The following is a 26,410-nucleotide window of genomic DNA, read 5'->3' as shown; positions in this document are numbered from 1 at the left end:
TCCCCTCCCCACAACAGACACCCTGTGAGGTAGGTGGGGGTGAGAGAGCTCTAAGAGACCTGTGACTAGCCCAGGGTCACCCAGCTGTCTTTGTGTGTAGGAGTGGGGAAACAAATCCAGCTCACCAGATTAGTGTCCACCGCTCATGTGGAGGAGTGGGGAATCAAACCCAGTTCTCCAGATTAGGGTCCACCACTCCAAACCACCGCTCTTAACCACTGTACCACGCTGGCTCTCTCCACGCTGGTAGGGAGGCCTTCTGGAGAGAATGGATGTAACGGGTGAGAGGTGGATTGAACCCCTCAGGTTAATTGCGATACTAACATGGCAGAAACAAATGTGACTGACCCTTTTTGTGGGTAGTGTCTTGGTGTGCATGGACAGGGATTTATTGTTATTAAAAGATAGGGCCTGCAAGAAAAATCATGGGGGAGGAGAAATAATGTAGAAATCGCACACCTCCCCCCCCCAAATATATATATTCCCCACTCACAGACTTCTAAAAGCTCTATGAGGAAGCAGATTTTCCCACCCCCCTAATTTCCCCCCTTTAAGTTTCAGAGAAGAAAGAAGGAAAGAGATTCTCTATCCCACTTCCGCCGCACCATTTTATAATGCTCTGTAACTATAGAATTCTCTGTCATGCCCCCACCCGCCATCTGCACATTTTCCACATCGAGGATGCAGGGATGGAAGAGTTGAGACCACTCATCCCTGGTTTCGATTCCATGGCTAACCGCCATTGCTACAAGGCATACGATTGCCACCAGGATCTTATTCAAATCCAGGGCAAGTACATCTATAATTTGTTCAGTCTCAGAAAGAAGAGGTGGGGGGGACTAGGCCATCTGACTCTCAACCAAAATGTAGAGAGGGGGGAAAGAAGGAAAACAAAAAAAAAAGTTCTCATCAGCCTCCAGGCCACGGCTTCCTCAAAGCACCTTCTAAGTGGAGCTGTTCATGATTGGGAAAATGGGCTGTTATTTTGGTGGTTCCGTTCTTTTTTGGGGGGGGGATAAATAAAGAGAATCTAAAAGTCCTCTAAAGTTCGTCTCATTAAACCTGAAGTCTAGGGAAGATGAAAATTATATACAAGATCAATGGGAAGGAGCCAAAGGGAAGACTTATTGATCTGGTGTGTCTGGGTTAGGTGATGAGGCAGAACAGAGAGGGAACGGAGAAATCATAGTGGACAAGAACACCCAGGCACTGATAATCAAGTGCGACTCTTCTCTGCCCCTCAGCTTACTTCGCACGGCTTCTCCAGTCGCCAACAATCAGAACTTGCTGCCAAAGGAATAAACTTGCTACCAAAGGGGAGGGGACGTGGCTTAGTGGTAGAGCATCTGCTTGGCATACAGAAGGGTCCCAGGTTCAAACCCCGGCATCTCCAGTTAAAGGGACTACAATCCTTCTACAATGGTTTTATTTGCATTTAGCCATAGGCCATTACAAACATGTCAAGGATACCACAGATAGATAATAAAAGAAAATACTAGGTTAATAAAATTCTGGGATTAATAATAAATATACATAATAAAACTATGCTAAATCGATGCATACAAAAACAACAACAACAAATAATAACTAAAAATTGTGGTGGTGTCCCAATCAGCCAATGGGACCTAGCGACCATTAAAATCAACTTGAAGGATCAGCTCCCTTAGCAGCCTTATTGGACCTTATTTTCTTTGCTGCCAGAGCATACAGGGCAGTCCTATGAGAAACAAACCCATTGGTATCTTTTAACAGAAATACTAGTTTCTCGGCACTAGGACAAGTGTTTAGGCCAGAAACCAACCCGGTAAGAAATTTAGCCCTGGGTTCCACATATAGAGGGCATTCAAATAAGTAGTGGTATAAGTCCTCCAGAGCAGATGTTCCACAGATGCAAAAATGTTGGTCTTTTGGAATTTGGCAATAACGTCCTGTTAAAGGGACTAGGCAGGTAGGTGATGTGAAAGACCTCAGCCTGAGACCCTGGAGAGCCACCACCCGTCAGAGTAGACAATATTGACCTTTGATGGACCCAGGGTCTGATTCAGTAGAAGGCAGCTTCATGTGTTCAAACATATGCATTGCTATTTAAAAAGACATTCTTAAACAAAGGAGGGGGTTGATACCTGTGTGCTTTTGATTACCAGTTGCAATGGGGGTGGCATATGGGTAGGATGGCTTGCTTACAGGCCTTTCCAGAGCCATCTGGTTGACTGCTATGGGGACACACAGGATGCTGGACTGATCCCAGAAGCTGATCTGACATTAGCTGTGATAACTCGATGGAGTCCTCACATTCAGAGACCTCTGGATACCAGCTGCTGTTGCCTTCATGCCCTGCTTGTATGCTAAATCTAGTTGGCCCATTACGGATTAGAAGGCCTCTGGGACTGATCCAGCAGGGCTCAGCTTACATTGGTTGTGGGGGGAGGATGCCCAAACTCCCACTGTTTCTGCACATTCTCAGAGGGCTGGTCTACAGTAGAACAGTCAATAAATACAATACAGTATTGCTAATAGCCAAGGGCCGGCCCTCTGTGAGGACTGCAAATGCGGCCAGACGCAGCTATCATTTAGGGCTTTGCAAACTCAGGGGGACCCAGAAGAAAAATTCTAAAAATTGAACACAAAAAAAAATTTGGGGAGGGGGGGAGAATCCCAAACCTTAGTGGTGATGTCTGCAAAGGCACAGCCATGGAAGGGGGCAGGGATCTGTTTGGAATTTGACTGGCATTGTGGGTTGCCAAAGCAATCACATTGGGTGCCGAGGCACCCGCTTACAGATTCAGGGTGAGGTTGCGGAGGCAGACAGGACAAGGAGGAGGAGGCAGAGATGGTGAATGCAGCGTGGGGGGGAGGTTTTTGGGGCGGGAGGTTTTTAGGGTAGAGCCTGAGGAGGGCAGAGGGGAGGGGAGGGACTTCAATGCCATAGAGTCCAGTGGCCAAGCGGCCATTTTCTCCAGGTGAAATGATCTCTATTGGCTGGAGATCAGTTGTAATAGTGGGAGATCTCTAGCTATTACCTGGAGGTTGGCAACCTGAAAGGTAAAGGTAGTCTCCTGTGCAAGCACCGGGTGATTCCTGACCCATGGCGTGACGTCACACCCCAGTGTTTACTAGGCAGACTTTGTTTACGGGGTGGTTTGCCAGTGCCTTTCCCAGTAGGGTTGCCATGTCCCTCTTCGCCACCGGCAGGAGATTTTTAGGACGGAGCCTGAGGAGGGTGGGGTTTGGGGGGAGGGACTTCAATGCCATAGAGTCCAATTGCCAAAGTGGCCATTTTTCTCCTGGTGATCTGATCTCTATTGGCTGGAGGTCAGTTGAATTAGCAGGAGATCTCCTGCTACTACCTGGCAGTTGGCAACCCTATTCCCGTCATCTACACTTTTTGGGGGGAGAGGCAACCCTATCCAGAACTTATTTCCTCCGACTTTTAGCATGGGCACTGTATGCGGTGCTTTGCATAGTCCAGAAGCACGTCAGCGTGCCGAGCAGCATTCATGCTTCTGAGGAGGAGAGCAGGGGCCGTCCTGCTTATTGCTCATCCATCCAGGGCCACCGGGCAGGGAGAGTGACGTGAACAGGCACACGGTAGCATGCACTTCCCAGGGAGCTCGCCCCCACCTTCTCATAGCTGCTCCCTCCACCCTCTCAATGCACGCAGCTCTGGCAGGGCTTGCTGAGCCCCGCAGAGCCTGCAGAGCGGAAACACTCCGGAGGTTAATGGCAAAGTCCCCGATTGGCTGCCTGGGAGCGGCAGGAGGACTCAATCCCTGGCGAGAGGCTGGCTCCCGCTGCCAGAGCAACATCTGCAATTAGTGGCTGTTATTGGTTTCGTCTGTCTGCAATTGGGGGGGGGGGAACCCTTGTCAAAACTGCTCCAGCTGTTTTAAACACATTCCAGGTCAGCGTCAAAAGGCCAGGCCCCCCTCGTGACCAACACTCAGCCGCTTCAGGTGGCCTGGCTTGGAGAGAGCTCCCTTCCTTCTCTAAGGCCCAGTTGCCTTGCCTCCACTTTCTGATTCCGTCTCTACAAAGTGAATGCAGAAGGAGGCGGGCCTGACTGTAACCCCTAGGCCACACTATCACTGCTACGACAAAACAGTCTCAGCTCACAAAAGTTGCTATAAGTAAATCTGACAGCAGTATCAAATCCACCGTGCATAAGAACATAACATAAGAAAAGCCATGCCGGATCAGACCAAGGCCCATCAAGTCCAGCAGTCTGTTTACACAGTGGCCGACCAGGTGCCTCTAGGAAGCCCACAAGCAAGACCACTGCAGCGGCATTCTCCTGCCAGTATTCCCCTGGTAATCCTCAGATGCAGTGGTCGGTTCCTCTCCTGGCCAAGCCTGACCTGCCTTGAACAGCTACATGGAAAAAGGGGTGGGTTAAAAAAAAAGGTTTGGGGACAAAACTTGCATGGATTTTAGTTTGGTGCATTGATGCAAGACCCACACGAGTCATTTTTTCACACATGAACACATGAAGCTGCCTTCTACTGAATCAGACCCTCGGTCCATCCAAGTCAGGATGGTCTGCTCAGACCGGCAGCGGCTCTCTAGGGACTCAGGTGGAGGTCTTTCACATCACCTACTTGCCCAGTCCCTTTAACTGGAGATGCCAGGGACTCAACCTGGGACCTTCTGCATGCCAAGCAGAGGCTCTGCCACTGAGCTGCAGCCTCTCCACAGAACATAAGTAAAGACATGAACACATGAAGCTGCCTTATATTGAATCAGACCCTCGGTCCATCAAAGTCAGTAATGTCTACTCAGACTGGCAGCGGCTCTCCAGGGTCTCAGGCATGGGTCTTTCCCATCACCTACCTGCCTAGTCTCTTTAACCAGAGATGCCGGGGATTGAACCTGGGACCTTCTGCGTGCCACGCAGAGGCTCTGCCCCTGAGCCACGGCCCCTCCCACAACCTTCATTCCTTTTCTCAATGTTCATTTTTTTCCTCAGCATTCATGCCAAATTTAAAGCCAACTGCTCAGAGCTCGGGACAGTTCTGCTTCTTGAAAAGGCCTGACCCCCTCCACACCAGCTGGTTATCAGAGCTTCCCCTGACCCGACTCCTCTTTCATCCTCACGCTATTCAAGTGGGAGCTCCAGAAAGGCAGAGAACCGTTGCCTGGTGGAAGATTCAACCAGTCGGAGGTGGCTTCAGCAAAGAGCCTTTGAACTCTCTCACTTCAAAGAGGCAGGCTAAGTGGGACGTGGATGGGATCTTTCTGTGCCCCTGGCCTTGAAGGGCCATTACCTCCACCTTCTTATCCCACAAAATATTGGAGTCGACACCCTCCAGCGTTCCGGTGAGGTGATCTTAACCAGCAATTAGTGAATCAACTGCCACTCTTATAGCCTGATCAATGCTTTCTCCACCCAGAACCATTTAATACCCGTCTATCGGAAACTCTTGCGATATTTATTTATTCGTGCTAGCAAAAAGGGGCAGTAGGAACCGCTGCCTGGACGAATGCAATCAAACCATCTTTGCATGTTTAAAAATACTCGTGATGTGCTCATAATCTGCCACTTAATTTTTTTCTTCTTTTGTCCGTTTTTATACCTACATCTGTAATCAATTGCCTTTACTGTTTTGAACCATTCAAAGCACTTGTGTTATTTTCTTGTGTGCACTTCGGTTGTTTGACTCAGCTCAGCATTGGCACTTGGAACCCTCCAATAAGGGGTAATAACCACCTTGGATGGGGCAATTTAGATGGGGGAAACATCACAGAAAAGGATTCCTTCTCACCATTCCTAATCCAATTAGCTGTTACAGATGGCAACCTTGATGTTTTTTAAAAAGATGCATGCGCACACACACACACACAAATGCACAGGAGATTCTGGTGCTGGCTCTCCCAGATCATGTCTTGTCTTGCCCTAGGAAGGATTTTGGTGGATCAGAGCAAGGTCACAGAAACATCAGAAGAGCCCTGCGAGAGCAGACCAATGGTCCATCTTCTCCATCATCCGATGTGCACAACAGCCAACCAGGTGCCACCGGAATGCCTACAAACAGGGCATGGCGGCCAAAGGAAGTATTTCATCACATAACTCATAGTTAAATTGTGGAACTCCCTGCTCCAGGATGTGGTGATGGCTGCCAACTTGGAAGGCTTGAAGAGGGGAGTAGACATGTTCATGGAGGAGAGGGGTATTCATGGCTACTAGTTAAAATGGATACTGGTCATGATGCATACCTGTTCTCTCCAGGATCAGAGGAGCATGCCTATGATATTCAGTGCTGTGGAAGACAGACCGCTTGCTGCTGCAGTCATCTTGCTTGTGGGCTTCCTAGAGGCACCTGGTTGGCCACTGTGTGAACAGACTGCTGGACTTGATGGGCCTTGGCCTGATCCAGCAGGGCTTTTTGTATGTCTTTGTGTGGTGATGGCTACCATCTTGGAAGGCTTTAAGAGGGGAGTGGACATGTTCTTGGAGGAGAGGGCTATCCATGGCTACTAGTCATGATGCATACCTGTTCTCTCCAGGATCAGAGGAGCGTACCTATTATATTAGATGCTGTGGAAAACAGGCAGGACAATACTGCTGCAGTTGTCTTGTTTGTGGGCTTCCTAGAGGCTCCTGGTTGGCCACTGTGGGAACAGACTGCTGGACTGGATGGACCCTGGTCTGATCCAGCAGGCCCTTTCTTATGTTCTTATGTAAGTAGCTGTTAGCCCCACGGGGTATGGGAAAACAGGAGCAAATGCTCAACAACCTTGGGGGCCACCTCACACATGAACACATGAAGCTGCCTTATACTGAGCCAGACCCTTGGTCCATCCAAGTGAGTATTGTCTACTCAGACCGGCAGCAGCTCTCCAGGGTCTCAGGTAGTGGTCTTTCACATCACCTACCTGCCTGGTCCCTTTCACTGGAGATGCCGGGGATTGAACCTGGGACCTTCTGCATGCCAAGCAAATGCTCCACCACTGAGCCACAGCCCCTCCCCTTGATTCTGCAACCAGAAGTTCTGTCCTAAGCAGAGTTACAGCCTTCTGAGCCCACTGAAGGCAAAGGTCTTAGAAAGGCAACACTCTCCTTAGGATGGCACTGTCACGGCGCCCGAGGAAACGCCACCAGCGCTGGCCCTCGGTGTCACCTCCGAGCTTCAAAACTCCTTCTCCTTCCCCCCCCATCGACGTTTCCCTGCCTTGATTATCCTCTGAGAACCACCTGCAAGGGGAATTGTCAATAAAGAATGAATCAGCAGAGAAAATACCCAGTGGGGACGGAGGCGAGCTGGAGACCCAGATGCACCTGCTGCTCTTCGTGCCTCCTCCCGCTCATTAGCACAACAAGCCGGCATGATTATTCCAGGCAGGTTCCTATTCAGGACTCTTGCAAAAAAAATCACCCACATTCTGATAAGCAGCTGATGTCTATTTCAAAGGGGGGGAGTCCTCACTGGGACTCAAATCAACTGAAGGAGAAATACGACTTTGTTCATTTGACAACCAAAAAACCAAAAAACAACCCTCCCAAAAAAAATTCTCTGTGTGCGTTAGAATATTAACAGGGCTCCAATATTTAGTCTATCAGCGAGAGTAATCCAATTCAAACAGTTCCGATCTCTAAAGGATGTGACCCTCATTAATCAAGTAGAGAGGGTTTTTTTGGGGGGGGGGGAACATGACAATATTGTTAAATGCTTGCAAGGCAAGCAGTTATAAACTCACAGTGGCCGAGGCCTTTTAGAAAAGGCCTGGCCCCCCTTGCCTCGCACGCCAGAGGGAATGCCGCCTCTTGTGATGATGTGCATAACCATCACCTAAAGGTAAAGGTGCCCTGACCTGGATGGCCCAGGCTAGCCTGATCTCATCAGATCTCAGAAGCTAAGCAGGGTCAGCCCTGGTTAGTATTTGGATGGGAGACCACCAAGGAATACCAGGGTTGCTGTGCAGAGGAAGGCACTGGCAAACCAGCTCTGTTAGTCTCTTGCCATGAAAACCCCAAAAGGGGTCACCATAAGGTGGCTGCGACTTGAAGGCACTTTACACACACACACACACACACACACACACACACACACACACACACACACACAAAGGTAAAGGTAAAGGTAGTCCCCTGTGCAAGCACACGTTGTTCTACTGCTAGAGACCTACACAAGGAAAAGTAGGCCAATAGTGCCATCTAGTGGCACAGGAAAACAACAAGAACTCCCTAAAATTTGAATACTAAACTGGAATCCACACACACACATTCAGTGGCATTTTCTCAGGGCTCCAGCACAACACGTAGGTGATTTTCTTAAGAAAAAAAGCAGACGTTTCACATCTCATTAAGTACTCTATTGATTGATACATCCAGCCGATGGAGATCAGTTCCCCTGTAGAAAATGGCTGCTTTGGCCATTGGACTCTATGGCATTGAAGTCTCTCCCCTCCCCAAACCCCGCCCTCCTTAGGCCCCACCCTGCCGGTGGTGAAGAGGGACCTGCCAGCCCTACAGTGACCCTACTCCTCTGTAACTAACAATTGACCTTCAAGGGCAATAAACCAGTCTCCTGGCTATCTCTTACTGAGACAATAAGATACGCTCCTTTCCGGAGAGACAAGCAGTCTCTGAGCTTCTAAGAAAGGCAGAAAGGTCTAGACTAGAGGAGTCTTAACTTGGCTGTGCTCTGGACAATAGAAAAGACCTCGCTAAGGTCCAGGAAGTGGCTCAGAAACAGCAGGAAAATGGCTCTGTGTAAGAGAGAAGATGGCTCTACACTGCAGGGCTGGTTTTCTCGTTTGTCACTGCCAAACCAGGCACTGAGCTGAACACCCCCCAATGTTTAATGAGGCCATCTCATCACAGTCATTCAGAAAACTATTAAACGCTCCAGAGTCAATATCCATCAGGGAGCAATAAAAAGCAGCATTAACAAAGTAAGGGAATCAGAACCAGCAAAATAACAATAAGGCCTCTCTTAAGATGAGCTGAGAAAAAAAATAAAAACTGCTTATTTGACCCTCTTTATCATGGGCATGTTTGCCCCTGCCCATGAAACAGGCCTTTTATAATTTCCAGAGAAAGATAAATGGTAGCACAGCTCATAGAGGGGGGGAGATGAATGCAGGAAGCAGCCTTGAGATGTCATCTCGCCACCAGGTGGTGGTGTGCCCACACAAACCAGAATGGTCTACCTTAGTTTGCTTACAAATGCAACAATCTCCTTCAGCCGGCTCTTTTAATCGACCTCCCTTGGAATCTAGGTCAGGTCAGAGCCCAGGAACTAAAGGGGCTTTCACACAGCCACCCCAAGCCATGTGGGGAGGGAGGCTGGAAATATTCAGTTATGCACTAGTTGCTACCTTTATGGAAGGGCTCTGGAAAATATCAGATGCCATGCTAGGGCAGAAGGTAGGGTTGTCAACCCCCAGGTACTAGCTGGAGATCTCCAGCTATTACAGCTGATCTCCAGCCGATAGTGATCAGTTCACCTGGAGAAAATGGGCGCTTTGGCAATTGGACACTATGGCATTGAAGTCCCCTCCTACCCAAACCCTGCCCTCCTCAGGCTCTGCCCCAAAAACCTTCTGCCGGTAGCAAAGAGGGACTCGGCAACCCTAGTAGAAGGCAGGTAGCTGATCCAAACAGTCAGCAAAGTCACACTGTAGGGACCTTCTGGATCACTTCTCAGTGATAGGGTTGCCAGGTCCCTCTTTGCCACTGGCGGGAGGTTTTTGGGGTGGAGCCTGAGGAGGGCGGGGTTTGGGGAGGGGAGGGACTTCAATGCCGTAGAGTCCAATTGCCAATGCGGCCATTTTCTCCATGTGAACTGATCTCTGTCGGCTGGAGATCGGTTTTAATAGCAGGAGATCTCCAGGCACCACCTGGAGGTTGGCAACCCTTGAACCAGCCCACAACGCAGTTTGCCATTGTATATTTAAACTCTGATTTTTGTACTGTATATCCATTGCAATTTTATTGCTGTAAGCTGCTTTGGGGGCTGTGTGGGAGGGGAATCCATAGGGGAATCCATAGACCACGAAGGCTCGCTCTCTGTCATAATGACCCTCTTTGCTTCGCTTAGAGGAGGTGCATAGAGGACAGCCTAATCCTAACCCTAGCCCAGAGACACCCAGTAAGTTTCACAGTAGGGTGGAGATTTGAACCTGGTGGCTCCAAGATCCTACCTAGTCCAGATAGGGTTGCCAACTCCGGGTTGGGAAATACCTGGAGATTTTTGGGGTGGAGCCTGTGGAGGGCGGGGTTTGGGGAGGGGAGGGACTTCAATGTCATAGAGTCCAATTGGATTTGGGTGTAATTTAGGCGCCATCTAGCGTTTGTGAGTTGAGGATTATTTTAATTGGGATTTTATTGTTTTAACTTCAAGTTGTTAATTTTATTGTGTATTACTATCGATCAATTTGAAATGATGTTACCCACCCTGAGCCTGGCCTCGGCCAGGGCGGGCGGGCTATACGTCACAGAATAAATAACATAAAATAAATTGCCAAAGTGGCCATTTTCTCCAGGGGAACTGATCTCTATCGGCTGGAGATCGGTTGTAATAGTGGGAGATCTCCAGCTAGTACCCTGGAAGTTGGCGACCCTAAATAGCAGGAGATATCCAGCTAGCACCTGGAGGTTGGCAACCCTAAGTCCAGTGTTCTAACCACTACACCACACTGGCTCCCAGTGCTTGAAATAAGGTAAACGCCCCCTGTGCAAGCATTCCTGATCCACGGGGTGAAGTCACATCCCGACGTTTACTAGGCAGACTTTGTTTTACGGGGTGGTTTGCCACTGCCTTCCCCAGTCATCTTCCCTTTACCCCCAGCAAGCCGGGTCCTTGTTTGACCGACCTCAGAAGGATGGAAGGCTTAGTGTTTCGTGGTACACAAACAGCAGCGTTAGATCGGGGTGTATGAATGTTAGCTGAATGTGTCTTTGCTTTGATTTCCCTCCTCTTCCACTTATGATTATTTTATGCAACAGGCCCGCACCAAGAGAGACCTTACGCAACCACGGCCGCCTCGGGCACTTGTCTCTCGACACACGGCTCTCTTGTCAGGAGCGATATTTTGCGCATGGCTGCTCTCAGCGCCTCTCCAGAATTCCCCCCCCCAAAAAAAATTAAGGAACAGAAAGAGTCGGAAGGCATAAGAACATAAGAACATAAGAAAGGCCCTGCTGGATCAGACCAAGGCCCATCAAGTCCAGCAGTCTGTTCACACAGTGACCGACCATGCCAGGTGGAGGTTCCTGTTTTTGTGTGCATGGCGGGGATTCTTCCCTAAAACCCAAGGAAAGCCCGTGTGGTCTCTGCTCATTCAAACGGTGTCCCAGAAAGGCAGGAGTGGGAAGGTCAGGCAGCGGTCGCATCCCTGCTGCACCTGCTGTCCCGCTTCCCTTGCATCCCGACACCGCTCAGGGCTGTGAAAGCACGCTAAATAAATAGACAACGCAGCATCGGGGTTGCAGGCTGCACACGAAGGGCTGTGACAGAGGGCCAGCCCCTGAGGCCGCGCAGACGGCTTTTTGGCCAAGGATTCCTGCCCGGGCTTCCCGACCGAGGGCCCTGAACCCGTTTTAAAAGCACCACCTCAGGAGGCTGAGGATACCCAAGGCTTAAACTTCTCTGGGTATTTGGATGCCTTGCTCCAAATGTTTCTAAATTAGTTAAAAAAACAACTGCCCCAAACCAACCAATCCAATTATTAAGACAAGCAAATATACTTCAGAATACATTGATCCCCTGCTTTTAACATATCTCCATCGCACTGAACACATGAACACACATGAAGCTGCCTTATACTGAATCAGACCCTCGGTCCATCAAAGTCAGGATTGTCTACTCAGACCGGCAGTGGCTCTCCGGGGTCTCAGGCAGAGGTCCTTCACATCACCTACCTGCTGAGTCCCTTTAACTGGAGATGTCGTGGATCGAACCTGGGACCTTCTGCATGCCAAGCAGATGCGCTACAAACTGAGCCACAACCCCTCCCCTAAAGATTTTGAGGGATATATTGCTAAACACATCACATGAACACAGGAAGCTGCCTTATACTGAATCAGACCCTTGGTCCATCAAAGTCAGGATTGTCTACTCAGACCGGCAGCAGCTCTCCAGGGTCTCAGGCAGAGGTCTTTCCCAGCACCTACTTGCCTGGTCCCTTTAACTGGAGATGCCAGGGATCGAACCTGGGACCTTCTGCAAGGCAAGCAGATGCTCTACCATTGAGCCACCGCCCCTCCCCTGACTGCTGGTGTATCGTCCAATGTTACAGGAACAGCCCTGAGAAAGGAATTCACCCAGCATTCATTCGAATCCAGTGCCTGGTTGTGTGCCTTCAAATTAAGACTTTACATCTCTTTTCCCGGCATCAGACATTCGGAGATGCCTTTTGCACTGGCTGAGGGAAGATACCTATAAAAGTACCTGGGTGAAGTTGGTGGATAGCAAAAGTGGGAGTATCTGGGTCTCCCTCTTACCACGGTCTAAGATAAGGGCCATCGTGAAGCACTGAGAGAGGTGAAGAGGAGAGTATTTCAGTTTGATAAAAATTTGCACTGAATGTCTTGCTCTGCGCATTTGTTCCCCTTTGGCTCTCAGAATATCCCCTCCTGTCCACCTTCCACTGTATCTAACGCATGGTCGCTCGAGCCTCCTTTATTCCCTTTCAGCCCGGATTCAGCCAGGATCAAACGCATGCGTTTCGCTGAATGTGCCTTCGATCCTGGCTGAATCCTGGCTGAAACAGGGAATAAAGGAGGCTCAAGCGACCATGCGTTTTCGCCCTAAGACACCTTATTGTACCAAGCAGCCGTCATGCATGCGTGTTAGGCAGATTGAATGCTCCATCTACAGCCGACTTGTGATTCAGATTCATGTATTAATACGGCAAATGCCATTAAAACATTCATATCAGTTACAGAATTAAAACTGGAGAATATACAGCAACTAAAACTGTAGGATATACAATTCATAGACAGTTTGTATAATTTAAACAGACCTCGGATTAATAAAACATTCTCCATTTTAAGTTGAGTTACCGAGCCCCAGCTTTGTCTGACGGATCTTATATATTGCGGCACAGAATTTAGCTACTTGCTTCACCCTCTGGTCTGATCCTTCCCATAGGAGACCCCTCAGTCTCCCTTCCTCGGAGCTATCCTTTATTAGATTAAGGAGAGGGGAAATTAGCTTGTATCGGATTTCCTGATCAAAAGAGCCCCTGGAAAAGGCACGCATGGTAGATTCAACGTCACCCGACTTGCAGGGACTTCCCCATTCCGATCTTGGTAATCTCCTAAATCTGCCTTTGAGGATCGCCGAATTGAACGGGCATGACAGGGGAATACCATTCTCTGGCCACATATGTAGTTGTTCTACATGTAAAACTGATACTATTGACCATGAGTTATTATTCTGAGCACAGTGGGCTTCTAGGGCTTACTAGGGCTGGATGTCTGAAACGAATGCTTGCAGACTTTTCCACCCTATGAATAGGATGGAGGCTCTTAGAATTCCTACCAACCTTAGTGTGGGGATATAGAAGTTCGGATCTTTCCATATTTGTGGATTACACCTATTTTCAGAAACCTGCTTTTGAGCCAAAGGTAGTGTCTTTTCTGCTAGCTTGATATTTGTCAAGAAACTACTAGATCTGTAACTACGTTTCTGTCTGCTGTAATGTTTTTAAAGTGCCCTCCAGCTCAGAAATAATTAATAATGTTAGTTATTATTATCTTACGTTCTATATATTTTATAGTGTGGTCAGACCACAAAAGGAGAGCTTCAGTTTTAGCTATACGGAAGCAGGTTTCTGACTATCAGATTCTTTGGGCTTGGCTTCGGGCATGATGTTTTGAAACACCTTGACCATCCTGCCACCAAAGAAAATCAACACAAAATGGCTAATGCTCTCTGTTTGTGAGAGGGCTTTGCATAACAAAAGGCACCTCCGTAGAAAAGAAGATCCCTGTATCTAAAAAACACCAGGATTGCAGGGGGAAGACAAGGATAGAAACCTTGCCCTGAGGCGCTAGTTTTCTATGTGCAGAGAATTTTGTTTTTAAAGGTGAGCATTCCGATCATGCGAGCCCCTCCCTGCAGTCTGCAACGGCACAGCCTATTCAGTGAAAACTTGGTTTTATAACCACAACGCTCTCAGCGGTGACACAAATGTCTTTTTTATACCCCTAATAAGTTGTGGGCCTCATTTAAATCAGACAAACTGCTGCAGTCTTCGGTTTAGCCCCTTCCACCCAAAAGACCCAACCAAAGCAGCACATTTACAGGATCGTCATTCCTATTCCATGCCCGAGCTTGCAAACGGCTTCCCGGTTTTCTTCCATAATCAGCATTTTTATTTTTATAAACAGGTCAGTGCGCCAGAAACGTGCGACACCCACACAGGCAGCTTAAGAGTTTGCTGGGCTTTGAGGCCCTCCGAAGCTATGAGTTGAGCGTCAGCTCCTTTCAATCAAAAGATCCAACTCATCTCAACCCAGAAAACCCAAAAGGGGGCAAAAACTGGCTGGACTTCCGATGAGAGATGAGATGTAAAGGGTTGAAGGCAATCCAGGCAGAGCCCTGGAATGAAAAGGAACACACATGCCATGCAGAAGCAGCCAAGAGGGCCTAACAGCCCAACATATGGTCATAGAGGGGCTACGAAAGTGGTAACTGCAAAGGGACCGAGGGCAAATGCAGACACAGAGCTGGGAGATTTGTTTATAAGGCCAATGGCTGCCGCGGAAGGGCACAGGGGATCGGATCAGTGCTGAGGGCAGGGTTGCCAGGTCTGGGTTGGGAAATACCTGGAGATTTTTGGGGTGGAGCCTGGGGAGGGTTGGGTTTGGAGAAGGGAGGGACCTCAGGGGGGGTATCATGTCATACAAGTCCACCTTCCAAAGTAGCCATTTTTCTCCAGTGGAACTGATCTCTATTGTCTGGCGCCCGGTTGTAATTCTGGGAGACCTCCAGCCACTGCCTGGAAGTTGGCACCCCAAGCTGGGGGTAGGGGTTAGCCCTTCCCCCTCCAACCAGCACCACTAACTGAAGATGAACTCCCTTTCTTTACGTTGCATTCAGACTTCCCTCCCCTCTTCCTGTCCAGTCTTGCAGAGGCCCATCGATGGGACTGAAAATAAAAATGAATATCTCGCCCTGACCCTTGGCTCATCTCTAGCTCCCTGCATCTACTTCCAATTCGTGTTTTCCTCGGGTAACAACGAGAAACTTTGGACCCAGCCCAGGGTCTCTTTAATCTTTTGAGGCCTCGATTCTTGCCCCCAGCCCTGCAAGATTTCAACGTGCAGCTCCTCCCCTAAGTGCTCCTGCACGAAAAGAAGACCTGCCTTTGTAGCTCAGGCAGATTCACACACACGCCAGCCCTGAGCTTTGAGGCAGCTCGTCCTGATGGAGCGGCAGTCCCGCTTACAGTAAAAGCACGTTCTCTGGCCCGTCAGGACTCATTCTTTAGAGCCACTGGGTGTCGTTGCTAAGGAAACCGGAGACCAGAGGGGGGTCTGAATCCCTCTCTGTAAAATAACTTTCTCCTCTGACAATAACTTCAGCCTCTTCCAGCCTAGAGATTCCCTTCTGGGACACAGCAGAATCATTGCAAACATTGAGCTTTGAACAAACACAGATTCTTTCCGTGCAAGCCCATGAGTGGGAAATGCTGAACAGCATCGTTTGGGTCCATTTATCTAGCATGTACATTTTTTTAACACATGAACACATGAAGCTGCCTTCTACTGAATCAGACCCCTGGTCCATCAAAGTCAGTATTGTCTACTCAGACCGGCAGTGGCTCTCCAGGGTCTCAGGCAGAGGTCTTTCACATCACCTACTTGCCTGGTCCCTTTAACTGCAGATGTCGGAGATTGAACCTGGGACCGCCTCCATTCCAAGCAGATGATCTACCGCTGAGCCATGGCCCCTCGCCATCATGTTCTTCCTCTAAGGAGCTCAGGGGGGCGCAAGCGGCTCTCTCCTTTTTATCCTCACAACAACAGTCCTGTGAGGTAGGCTAGGCGGAGAGAGTGTGACTGGCCCAAGGAGACACGCAGCAAGCTTTCGGGGCAGACTGGGGATTCGAACGACACTGTAACGCTCAAACGCCCCTCGCCCTTATGCTGTGGGTCCAGGCAGCAAATGTTGGAATGGCTCTTAATGATGCAGAGCCATATAGCGGCATTACAAATTGAAATGACTGACTTTGAGCAAAGAGGAGCTAGTCCTCATGATTTTATTTAGCAAAAAGAGATGAAGCAAAACTGGTTCCTAGCCATCCCAATTAAATCTGCCACACCTAAGCCAGCGTGGTGTAGTGGTTAAGAGCAGTGGCTTGGAGCAGTGGAGTCTGATCTGAAGAACTGGGTTTGATTCCCCCACTCCTCCCCATGAGCGGCGGATTCTAATCTGGTGAACCGAGTTGGTTTTCCCGCTCCTACACATGAAGCCAGCTGGGTGACCTTGGGCTAGTCACAGCTCTCTCAGCCCCACCTACCTCACAGGGTGTCTGTTGTGGAGAGGGGGAGGGAAGGTGATTGTAAGCCGGTTTGAGTCTCCCTTAAGTGTAGAGAAAGTCAGCATATAAAAACCAACTCTTCTTCTTCTTCTTCTTCCTGGCATCTGAGAACCCGCATTGCTCTGAACTGGGCAGTTAAAACAAAAACGTCATGTTTTTAAAGCCTGCTTTCCTTCACATCTTCTTTGTGTCTCTGATGCAGCCTCCAAAATAAGCTGTTTCCCCAGCCTCTTTTCTTTGGTTTCTTCTCCAATCAATACCATTACATTACAGCATTTTATCAAACTTCACGGTCTGGCTGTTTTATGAAGGGTGGGCTATTTTTGAAGCCCTCTTTAGCATTCCCCCGCACACACATTTCCTTCCAGAATTCTGGTAATTAAAATTACACCCTGCCTGTGCTTCAACCTTTTGGACCATCTATCTCCAAAGAGGACACGGAAACACCAGTCCCTCCCCAGTTTAGAGCAGATTGTTAACCTCTGAATTGTGCTGAATATATGAGGTATTAATTTAAAATGTTCTCATTATGGCCATTTATGCAGGGTCAATTTTGATGCTCGCTCAAAGCTCTTTTTTAAAATGCGACCTTTAAAATGCCTATTCATGGTACTGATGCAAAAGGGGAAATTCCACACACAATCCACTTGCCTGCTCCTTTGCTGCTTTGTTTGCATAGCCATTGGCAATGGTCGTTTGCATAGCTAAGCCGAGTTTATGCTTTTTCATGGTTATTTCAGTAAATGCTTTGGAGGGGGGGATTGTGTTAAAGGGGGCAGTCACTTCCTGAATGATGGTTCAGCCTGAAAAACTAAAAAAAATATGTGGGGCACTTAAGTCTGGAAAGTGCTGCTAATTACCAAGCATAAATGGCCTAAGACTTGCAAAATGTGACTTGCAATAAAAACAGTGCCTTGCCAAAGAGCCTGAGGAACGCATTCCACAGTGAGAGAATTTGGGATAGTTTGGGGACCTGAGAAGCCTCCAATGACTTTGAGCCAACCTCTCGTTCAACTCCACTGATCTCACAGAGTGGTTATGGGGATAAAAAGGAGATCCATGCTCTCTCCCCTGAGCCCCATGGAGAAAGGAGAGCCAGTATGGTACAGCCGTTTCACTAGGATCTGGGAGACCTGGGTTCAAATCCTTCTGCTGCCATCACCTGGGAGCCAGCGTGGTGTAGTGGTTAAGAGTGGTGGACTCTAATCTGGAGATCCGGGTTCGATTCCCCCACTCCTCCACATGAAGCCTGCTGGGTGACCTTGGGCCAGTCACAGTTCTCTCAAAACTCTCTCAGCCCCACCTACCTCACAAGGTGCCTGTTGTGGGGGGGGGAGTGGAAGAGAAGGTGACTGTAAGCCATTTTGAGACTCCTCTCGGTAGAGAAAAGCGGGGTATAAAACCAACTCCTCTTCTTCATCTCAGGTTACCTTGGGCCAGACAAGCTCTCTCAGACTAACCTACCTCACAAAGTTTTGGGGATAAAATGGGGAAGAATTAGGTAAACTGCCCCGGGTTCCTTTGAAGAAGGGAAGGATAAAAAATGTAAGGCAAGCAATTTTCAAAAGACATTTCAAGTCCGGAATATAACAATGAGAAATTCAAGGCGATTTCTTTTCTTAGTTCCTGTCTTCGTTCAAGCCCGAACTCTGACCCCCTTTTAAAAGAACTAAGAACAAGAGGCACAGGTAAAGCTCCCAGGGGAATAGAAATGGTTACTCTTCAAAGCACAGTATACAGCAGCAAGCGTGAAGGAGATTCTAAAAGTGTTTTCAGGCATCAAATACCCTTGGGCAACACAGAGCAAACTAATGACAATTTCCACGGAACTTGTATTTCAGCAACCCCAGTTTCCTTCTTCATCTGAATGCACTGAGGATCAAACATGTAAGGAAGAGGAAGAGGAAGAAGAGGAGGAAGAAGAAGAGTTGGTTTTTATATGCTGACTTTCTCTACCACTTAAGGAAGAATCAGGCGGCTTACAATCACCTTCCCTTCCTCTCCCCACAACATACACCCTGGATGGTAGTGGGGCTGAGAGAGCTCTAAGAGAGCTGTGACTAGCCCAAGGTCACTCAGCTGGCTTCATGCGGAGGAGTGGGGAAACCAACCCAGTTCACCAGATTAGCGTCCGCCGCTCATGTGGAAGAGTGGGGAATCAAACCCGGTTCTCCAGATTAGAGTCCACCGCTCCAAACCATCGCTCTTAACCACTGCACCATGTTGGCTCTCAGCCTCTCCTCCCCATCCTGCGGATTATTACACAGTAAAAAAAAAAAAATCATATCGATTGTGTGGCATTTTAACCACAAAATTGCTCTGCAGTTCGAAACTTTAGTAATTCAGTACATTAATTCCTAGCTTGGAAAAACTAAGCCGTCATATAAAAGCCGGAACCTGAAACGTATCAGTCTGCGCCAGGACACGGGACTGGCTACCGTACACTTTGCTATCCACTGCTCTTGGGGCCGGTTTATTACAGCGCAATCCTAGGTGCAGTTACTCCAGTCTGATCCAAGTTCATTTCAATTAACTGGCTCGGACTGAAAGCTCCGCAGCATCGCACCGTTACTCTCCTCCCTGGTGATGGAAGCGGCAGCAACCTGGTAAGGTGTGTCCCCGTTTCCTCCCTGTAGTGACACTTTGCTGCCACTGGGGGTGCTGTCGGTCCAGCCCTGGTTCCCTTAGAGCCGCAGCGGCTAGGCCTGGTGAATCGATTTCTTATGGTTCTAGGGGCCTCATATACAGTATATAAATATATATTGTGACATACACATTTTTAAAATTAAAATCAGAATGTACACGGCGGTCAGCTGGTGACAGGCCCCTGGTTGGCCACTTTGTGAACAGACTGCTGGACTTGATGGGCCTTGGTCTGATCCAGCAGGGCCTTTCTTATGTTCCTATGACAATGGAGAGGGGGGGAAAACCGCTAGGAATTATGTCACGGGGGGGGGGGAATCAGGATTTTAGAGATGCTTAGGTGGGGCCTGGCCAAAAAAAAGGTTGGGAACCATCTGTGTATTGTATTTGATGTCATGTGGAATGATATAATCACATCTATGTATTTTGTACATACAGCCATGACAGAATTAGAAAAGGTTCTTAAGCGTAAGGATGAGTCACCGGCAACCAAGATCGAGTTAATTCATGCCGTGTGTGTGTGTGTGTGTGTGTGTGTGTGTGTGTGTGAAGTGCCGTCAAATCGCAGCCGACTTATGGCGACCCCTTTTGGGGTTTTCATGGCAAATGACTAACAGAGGTGGTTTGCCAGTGCCTTCCTCTGCACAGCAACCCTGGTATTCCTCGATGGTCTCCCATTCAAATACTAACCAGGGCTGACCCTGCTATAGTATTCCCTATTACTATGTTTGGGTGTGAAATAGGGTCGCCAGGTCCCTCTTCACCACCGGCGAGAGGTTTTTGGGGTGGAGCCTGAGGAGGGTGGGGTTTGGGGAGAGGAGGGACTTCAATGCCATAAAGTCCAATTGGCAAAGGCGGCCGTTTTCTCCAGGGAAACTGATCGCTGTAGGCTGGAGATCAGTTGTAATAGCAGGAGATCTCCAGCTATTACCTGGAGGTTGGCAACCCTGTGAAAGCTGGACAATGAAGAAAGGAGACAGGAAGAAAGTTGATACGTTTGAAATGAGGTGCTGGGGGAGAGTTTTACATATACCATGGACCGCCAAAAAGAAAAATCAGTGGGTTCTAAATCAAATCAAGCCTCAGCTCTCCCTGGAAGCTAAACCGAGGCTATCGTACTTTGGTCTTATTATGAGAAAGCAAGACTCACTGGAAAAGACAATAATGCTAGGAAAAGTTGAAGGCAGCAGAAGAGGAAGACCCAACATAAAATGGATTGACTCTTATAAAGGAAGCCACGGCCCTCTGTTTGCAAGACCTGAGCAAGGCTGTTAAGGATAGGACGTTTTGGAGGACATGGATTCATAGGGTCCCACCCACTCTACACACCTAATCTACAAAATACACACTGGCCAAAACTGTAGAGCAATATTGGCAGAAGGTAGTTTTGTTTTTTTTAATCTCTGAAAGACTGAATGAAAAGCTTTTGTCAACAGTAGACAGGGGTCAATGATTAAGGAAAGACCATTGCCTCCATGGCCTGGTTGGCCAATCAGGGGAAATCAGGGAAAGAAGACGGACTAATGGACTTTATTCCTGGCAGGCCTCTTTTGAGATTCCTCCTCCAATAGATCTAGGCGCAAACGTTTCAAGCTGAGATCTCTTCATCTGGCAGCAGGTAAAGCACCACAGGCTGCAGCGCAGCGCTTCAGACAGCGACAATTTATTGATTTTGAATATTTCTACCCCATCCCTCGGCCACACCAGTTCTAGGGACATTTCTCTGAGAAATTGTCAAAGTAAATTATTCGCAGCTTGTGCCCTTGAATCCAACCCTTCCCCATGCTGAGAACATTTTTATATATTTATTTATTTATTAAAAAAACACAAAGGAACACTTCTCCTCTGCTACATACAAAAAGGAGCTTGCAGGAAATCTAGGACATGCTTTACTGGAGAAGAGCTTCAGTGTGACAAGGCAGACCCGGGAGTGTGTCCTCTAAAGTTGTGAGAAATATTTTGTAAGTCTTTTCGCAGTTTTGTACCGTTTGCAACTGTTGTCTCAGTTCAATGGGGCTTATTGCCAAGTGACGATTATTATCCTGTTGGAAGTAACAGAAAGGCAAGTGATTTGTTTTGTTATATTTGGTTTAGATCAGGGGGAGCAGGGGGAAATTTTGTCCAGGGCTGATGGTGGCTCTAGCCAGCCCTGGCCAAGTCCAGCGGAACATGAAAGATGAACAACATTTAATCCAGATCCTGGTACCAAGAAAGCCTCTCTCCAGTGTGGCTGGTATCCCTCCACCGACATTTGCGAAGGGGACTAGAGTCAGGGGACTAGAGCAGCTGCCTTATGAGGAGCTGTTAAAACGCTTAGGGCTGTTTAGCTTGGAAAGAAGGCGGTTAAGGGGAGACAGGATAGAGGTCTATAAATTATGCATAGTTTGGAGAGAGTGGACAGGGAGACGTTTTTCTCCCTCTCCCATAATACTAGAACACGGGGTCATCTGCTGAAGCTGGAGGGTGAGAGATTCAAAACAGATAAAAGGAAGTATTTCTTCACACAACACATAGTTAAATTGTGGAACTCCCTGCCCCAGGATGTGGTGATGGCTGCCAACTTGGAAGGCTTTAAGAGGGGAGTGAACATGGTCATGGGGGAGAGGGATATTCACGGCTAGTAAAAATTGATACTAGTCATGATGCGTACCTATTCTCTCTAGTATCAGGGGAGCAGGGGTGCAGTGGAACACAGGCAGGATGCTGCTGCAGTCGTCTTGCTTGTGGGCTTCCTAGAGGCACCTGGTTGGCCACTGTGTGAACAGACTGCTAGATTCGATGGACCTTGGTCTTATCGAGCAGGGCTGTTCTTATCTTCCTTCCTTCCTCCCATCCTTCCCCCTTTCCTTCCTTCTCTCAAGGATCAGAGGAGCATGCCTATGATACTGTGTGTGTTAAGTGCCGTCAAGGTAGTGTGGAAGACAGGCAGGATTTTGCCGCGGCAGTGGTCTTGTTTGTGGGCTTCCTAGAGGCACCTGGTTGGCCCCTGTGTGAACAGACTGCTGGAGTTGATGGACCCTGGTCTGATTGCGCAGGGCCTGTCCTTCCTTCCTTCCTTCCTTCCTTCCTTCCTTCCTTCCTTCCTTCCTTCCTTCCTTCCTTCCTTCCTTCCTCTCTCCAGGATCATAGGAGCATGCCTATTATTTGAGGTGCGGTGGAACACAGGCAGGATGGTGCTGCTGCAGTTGTCTTGCTTGTGAACAGACTGCTGGACTGGATGGACCCTGGTCTGATCGGGCAGGGCCTTTCCTTCCTTTCCTTCCTTCCTTCCTTCCTTCCTTCCTTCCTTCCTTCCTTCCTTCCTTTCTCCAGGATCATAGGAGCATGCCTATTATTTAAGATGCTGTGGAACACAGGCAGGATGGTGCTGCTGCAGTCGTCTTGCTTGTGAACAGACTGCTGGACTGGATGGATCCTGGTCTGACCGGGCAGGGCCCTTCCTTCCTTCCTTCCTTCCTCTCTCCAGGATCATAGGAGCATGCCTATTATTTGAGATGCTGTGGAACACAGGCAGGATGGTGCTGCTGGAACAGACTGCTGGACTTGATGGACCCTGGTCTGATCGGGCAGGGGCCTCTCTTATGTGCTTATGTGACCCCAGAAGGTTTCCCTGCGGAGTGCCAAGCGAGCGGCGGGGGCGCTGCGGGCCGCGGGAGCGGCGACGGAGGGCGGGGGCCGGGCGGCCGAGTGGGTGGAGCCGGAGCCCGGCGGAGAGGGAGGGCGGGAGCTGTCAGCCAGGCGGCCGGCCCTCCTTGGCGCGCTGCATGAGCCGGGTCGGGGCTGCAGCGCGGCGGGGGGGTCTGTGGGGCGGCCGGCTGCCCGCGCCCCAGCCCCAGCCCTGACTGCGGCCGCACGCGCTTCGCGGCGCCACCCCGGGAGCCCTCCGGCCGGGCAGCGGCGGGTGAGCCATGCGGGGCTGCGCTCGGGGATCGGCGGGAGAGGTGGGAACGGGGGGGGGGGGCGGCGGCGGCGGCGGCGGGAAAGCATCGTGAGTCCGGGCACGTCCCCCAGCCGGCGCTGTCGCTGGGGCGCCAGGCGCTCCCTCTCCCTTGCAACGCGCCCGGGAGAGTCCTGAACCCGCCGGACAGACGAGGGAAGAAGTTTTTCTGGGGGAGGGGGGGGGGGACGGATTTCCCCTTCTCATTTCAAGGGAGAGAAGTTTTTTTTTGGGGGGGGAGGAGGGGGATGGATCTCATTTCAAGGGAAAACGTTTTTTTGGGGGGAGGAGGGGGAATGGATCTCGTTTCAAGGGGGAGACGTTTTTTTTGGGGGGGGGAATGGATCTCCCCTTCTCCTTTCAAGGGGGAGAAGTTGTTTTGGGGGGGATAGATCTCAGTTAAAGAGGGAGACTTTTTTGGGGGGAGGGGGGATGGATCTCCCCTTCTCATTTCAAGGGGGAGAAGTTTTTTTGGGGGGAGGGGGATGGATCTCATTTCAAGGGGAGATGTTTTTTGGGGGGAGGGGGATGGATCTCATTTCAAGGGGAGATGTTTTTTGGGGGGAGGGAGAATGGATCTCATTTCAAGGGGGAGACGTGGGGGGGGGATGGATTTCCCCTTCTCATTTCAAGGGGGAGGAATGAAGTGGGGGGTTGCGATCTGGGGCGAAGCGGGGCCGCTCTGGCGAGAGACCCAGCTCGCAAGCAGGGCTGCAGAGGCTGGAGAGCCCCGGTTAGGAGGCGCGCCTGTCCTTGGCGAGGGCTTCGTGCATCGGCTGCGATCCGGTGCCTGCTCGCCGTGAAGCCCCCCCACCCCGGACGGTTAGTCTGTCGCGGCCAAGGGGGTCCCCTGACCCTATCCTCCTTTCGTCCTTAGCGGTCAAGGGGCCGCAAGAGTCGTTCCGTTTTTAAGGGCCCCTCTCTTAAGACTGGATTGGGACAAAGGCGGCGATTCTCTGTTGTGTCGTTATTCAGGAGTTTGGAGTCTGTTCTGGGTTCCTGAAGGCGAAGTACAAGCTCTGGCGGGGCAGGAGAAGTTGGGAAGAGAGCAGATGGAAGGCCGGTTGTTATGGGAGGGACCTGGTGGCGGTGGGGGCTTGGGGTCAAGGTTAGGCAAGTGAGAGCGGCCCCAGAGCAGCGGGGTCCATCTGCCAAACGTCGGAGCAGCCAGTCCAACTGGGAAGCAGTGGTCAAGCGGACAACGGAGCGTGCCTTCTGGGGGCATCTTTCTTTCGTGGGGAGGAGAGGGCAGGGGCATCTTGGGGGCTTTGCTTTGCTGCAGGGCCCCAGGGGCTAAAAATGGGGGGGATGCTGTGCCTCCGTCGGGGAGGAGGGACCCTCGGAGAACTCTGCAGGCGCCTCTCCTGTCTTCCGACCCCTGAGACAAAAGGAAGAAAGGACGCCGGGGCCAGCTGCTTACTTGAAGCTCCTTGGTTGGTGGGCAACGCTGCTATTTCATTTTATTTTGCAAATGAAGGGCTGGAGAGGACGCAGGCTGGCTGCAGTGGTCTGAGCTGAACCAGGCTTGAGGGAAATCGTCCTCCAGGATCGGGAAAGAAGGCAAGGGAGCCAAAACTGGGTCCCCCGCGTAAGCAAAGGACCTCCGATACATTTGAGGTCCAAAGGTTTGAAGGGGAGCCTCTAGGGATGCACTGTGCAATACAATCTGGGTTTACTCAGAATGAAGACCCAACGGGGCTTACTTCCATGCAGGTGAGCAGAATCGGAGCCACGGTCTTTGAAGTGCAGGACAACTGGGACAGTCCCTATCCGTGTGACTTCTTGTGCCCAAAATGCAAAGGGCAAGCTTTCGAATGACACAGGATTGCTTTTTCTCTACAAGTGACGTGCGAGAGGGTGGAGAAACGAGTATGACCGAAGGCCTGGAGATTTGCAGGCCCCAGGTGTGCGTGGTGGCCTAAGTTCACCCATTAAGTTCTTTCCCAGGAGGGGAAATGCTCCACCCACAAACATGGCAGATTGACTGTTGGGAGCCCAGATGCAGCTCAAACTCTATTGATCTCTGGAAGGTTGGAAGAAGGCTTCTCTCCGCCCCACCTCCCCTCTGCGGAATTAGCTCGGTAGTTGACAGCAGACGGCAGGCTGAATCTAAGACTCCGCAGAGGGGATTAGATTGGATATAGGACAGGCAGGGAAGGGGGGAAGGGAGGCATCCAGCCTTGGAGGAATGGGGAGTCAACGGCCAGGCACAGGGAGATGTGTTGGCGGAGTCGGGAAGCAGGCTTGACAATAAGTCATAGGGGAGCCAGGCAATAAACTGCAAAGGGGAGGAGGGTTTAAAAGGACAGGGAGGTTGTAGAGAGGATTAAATGTGTGTGGGGGTGGTGGATTTGCATGGGTTGTAGCTCATTTGCATATTCATGCAACCAACAGGGTGATCTTACAAGGCGACTTTGAGCTGAAGGAATAACAAAACCCTGTGGGAACTTCAAGGTGTTCGTGGGAGGGGGAGACCAATCTTGTGGAAACCCTCGTTCTGGAGATGTTTCTAGGGGCACTGCATAGAAGAAGCCCTCAGGGTCTGTGTCTGGCGTGAATGATGAGTCTGGTGTTTGAAATGTTTGTGTGGCGTGCATGGAGGGAGGGAGGGAAGAGCGTGGTGGGGAGGGGGGAGGCTTTTCGCAAGAGAGAAGGCACTGGTCGCAGCTGGATCTGTTAATGGCTGATTCTTGCACATCTCGGGCTCTTGAAAACAAGCCAGAAGCTTGGGGGCTGAGCGCTCCCCTGAACCAGCATTTGTGCTAGTTTATCCTCAAGGAGGACAGGATTTCCTCTGTTTGGAGCCCCTATTGGGGCTGGTAACCATTTCTGCACCTATTCCCAAAGCGTGAAGGCCCAAGAGAATCCAGGGTGCTGGATGACCCAGACTCTCTGCAGCAAAATGTGTTCTCTTAACAGCATCGGATGAAATTGGGGTGATGGGTCTGTTGGAGAAAGGGAGGGTGGAGATGTAGAGCTAGTGTAGAGTTGGCCCCAAGACAAACTCGCCTGCATTTGGGGGGGAGGTGGAAAGAGGAGAGGGGGCCATGGCTCGGTAGCAGAGCCGATGTTTTGCATGCAGACGGGGCAGCAAAGCTCCTGCCTTGGATGTGGGGGAGTTGCTAGACTGGACTGACCTAGATGGACCAGTGGGCTCAATTGCTATCAGGCAGAATCATCTCCCATTGCATGGTGGCTGTGAATGCATGAGGCCACGGATTTGATCCCTGGTACATCAAGCTTGGCCTATACAAGCACGATGGGGCGCTAGGACCATTTCAGACTGCAGCCACAGAGTTGGTTGTTCCACATTGCTCCTACATTCATAATCCCTGTAGA

The 26,410-nt window shown here is 49.9% G+C and overlaps 1 non-coding gene across 1 annotated transcript; it reads right to left on the bottom strand.

Annotated features, from left to right (window-relative positions):
• Positions 1–12,130: 12,130 nt before the first annotated feature.
• Positions 12,131–12,199, bottom strand: TRNAG-GCC (transfer RNA glycine (anticodon GCC)). Its single transcript has one exon. It is a non-coding gene; the product is annotated as a tRNA-Gly (tRNA).
• Positions 12,200–26,410: the final 14,211 nt, after the last annotated feature.

Source organism: Euleptes europaea, chromosome 21, assembly GCF_029931775.1.
Source record: "Euleptes europaea isolate rEulEur1 chromosome 21, rEulEur1.hap1, whole genome shotgun sequence".
Lineage (NCBI taxonomy): Eukaryota > Metazoa > Chordata > Lepidosauria > Squamata > Sphaerodactylidae > Euleptes > Euleptes europaea.
The sequence above is the reverse complement of the archived record's forward strand: the minus strand, read 5'-3'. Positions and strand labels throughout refer to the sequence as shown.